This window comes from Palaemon carinicauda, chromosome 30 (genome assembly GCF_036898095.1).
Source record: "Palaemon carinicauda isolate YSFRI2023 chromosome 30, ASM3689809v2, whole genome shotgun sequence".
Lineage (NCBI taxonomy): Eukaryota > Metazoa > Arthropoda > Malacostraca > Decapoda > Palaemonidae > Palaemon > Palaemon carinicauda.
In genome coordinates, this window is record NC_090754.1 from 79,555,557 (window position 1) to 79,558,080 (window position 2,524).

Sequence of the window (2,524 nt, forward strand, 5' to 3'; positions counted from 1 at the left end):
GATAAAATTAATAGATGTAATATCTCAGATGCAAAGCTGTCTTAAAAATTCTAGGAAATTGTCATTATGTTATATTATGGAACTCTACGTAACTGGGTTGGTGTATTAGTGGATCTGTAATCAGGGTATGTTCTGTGTATAAAATGCTTAAACCTTATATAAGGATATAATGATAAAAGAAGTCTATACAAGGCAAAAGTTTTGAGTACTATAATGGATGGTTGGTTGTGAAAGAAATGTCATATTATTAGCATTAACATAATAAATAACATGTTACAAATTATCTCAACTCAATATATAGAATCATTAAAGCTAAGAGCAATGCACATATATTATCAACAGTATTTATATCTGGCTATCATAGTTTTATAGGGTCTACAAGTGTAGACCGCAGTAAAAAGTGGATTACAGACTCATTGAGTTGCTCCCCTCCACGGAAATCTTTAGTAAAAGGCGAAAGATTTATGCGTTTTGAAGGGAAGCCAGAGCTACCAAACCAATCACGTTTCCTCATTCTCCTTTCTCTGACTGCCGAGTAGTAGCGACATTGATTTGGTGCAAGAAGGGCATATGCACTAATTCTATTTTCAAGCAGCTCATTTTATTTCAAATAACTTGTTATACACATTTAATCCCTGATAAAGTTTGACATTAGAAGACAAAGAAATATTTTCACTATTTGTGTTTACATAAATATATAGATTCTTTTTTCTTTGTTATATTTTACAGTGATGATTCTTGTGGTCTAGTGTTGAGGCACGAATGCCAAAAATAAGGATTAGAGCGATATTCTATAAATATTCATATGCACGAGTAACTTTGCACTGTGTCAGCTCATATTAACATAGTTTTTCTAAAATGCAAGTGTAACATATAAAGATTAAATCCATGTAATCTCCGTTTTTAATAACCACTATTATTTAGAAGGTTTCAACAATGCACATGTGAGGTTGAAATATAAAATGGTAACGTTTTTTATGTATTATACAAGTTTTGCAGCTTACATGTAAGCTTAAGTAGTAGGTTGGCCAGGGCACCAGCCACCCGTTGAGATACTACCGCTGTAGTTATGGGGTCCTTTGACTGGCCAGACAGTACACAGAGGACTCTTCTCTCTGGTTACGGTTCCTTCACTTTGCCTACACAGACACCGAATAGTCTGGCTTATTCTTTACAGATTCTCCTCTGTCCTCATACACCTGACAACACTGATATTACCAAACATTTCTTCCTCACTCAAGGGGTTAGCTACTGCACTCTACGAGCTCGTAAAAGAGCTCTTGGTAAGGGTAGAAGAGACTCTTCAGCTATGGTAAGCAGCTCTTCTAGGAGAAGGACACTCCAAAATCAAATAATTGTTCTCTAGTCTTGGGTAGTGCCATAGCCTCTGTTCCATGGTCTTCCACGGTCTTGGATTAGAGTTCTCTTGCTTGAGGGTACACTCGGGCACACTGTTCTATCTAGTTTCCTTCCTCTTGTTTTTTTAAAGTTTTATAGTTTATGTAGGAAATATTTATTTTGATGATGCTACTATTCTTAAAATATTTTATTTTTCCTTATTTCTTTTCCTCACTGGGCTATTTTCCCTATTGGGGCCCCTGGCCTTATAGCATCATGCTTTTCCAACTAGGGTTGTAGCTTAGCATTTAATAATAATAATAATAATAATAATAATAATAATAATAATAATAATAATAATAATCTTGAACAAGAATACCAGTTCGGTTAATTCATTCTTTTCAGTCCTGATACAAATACTGTCAGTATCAAACGCCAATCAAGCACGGTGGTGGCAAGGAAAAGGACAGTGTCCTAGAAATGTAATATATACAAATGACTTGGCACTTAAACACCTTTTCCACCCAAAACTAGGAACCAGGAGGATCAGACAAAGCCTGCCGAGGGATCTGCAGTTAGATCTGTAGTCTGCCTAAATCTCTCCACCTGACTGAAACCACAGCAAGACTCCAACCCTATTGCTGAGATTACTTCTACAGAGGAACCGAAGCCACAGAGGAAACCACGAGAGAGACCTCCTCGGAAGCCGGCTCCAGCTCCAACACCAGCTGTCATACCAGAACCTGTCTTCAATCCCAGTCAGAATCCTCCCTCCCCTACGTCAATCCCCTCCATCATCGCCCAAGCTACATCCTTACCTTTGCATGAGCTGATCCCCTTGATACTACAGCTCGTAATTAAAGTCCTTATCTTTGACTCCCAAACCCTTTGCTCCCTCATTCCAACCCCCCTGGGGCAGAGATAAGCATCTATGCTTTGAACTGCCACTATACTCTACTACTTAAACTTCTTCTCTCCTCTCCCAGTCTCTCCTACTTACTGGGACTTACTGCAATCAACACTTTTACCTACCACTAAAACCTTTCTCTTCGGCTCCAAGTGGTCCTGTTTCTTGGTCCACGGTCATGCTCTTGGTTGCTGAGCGACCACACTCGCAACCACGCTCAAGGTGCTGAGCAGTTGCAAAACCAGAGTAGCAAAACTTAAGCGACTATGCTAATAGGCC

General features: G+C 38.7%; 1 non-coding gene across 1 annotated transcript; it reads right to left on the reverse strand.

The window, feature by feature from the left end:
• Positions 1 to 371: 371 nt before the first annotated feature.
• Positions 372 to 491, reverse strand: LOC137623918 (U5 spliceosomal RNA). The gene has a single exon (XR_011040678.1). It is a non-coding gene; the product is annotated as a U5 spliceosomal RNA (small nuclear RNA).
• Between the last annotated feature and the right edge of the window lie 2,033 nt (positions 492 to 2,524).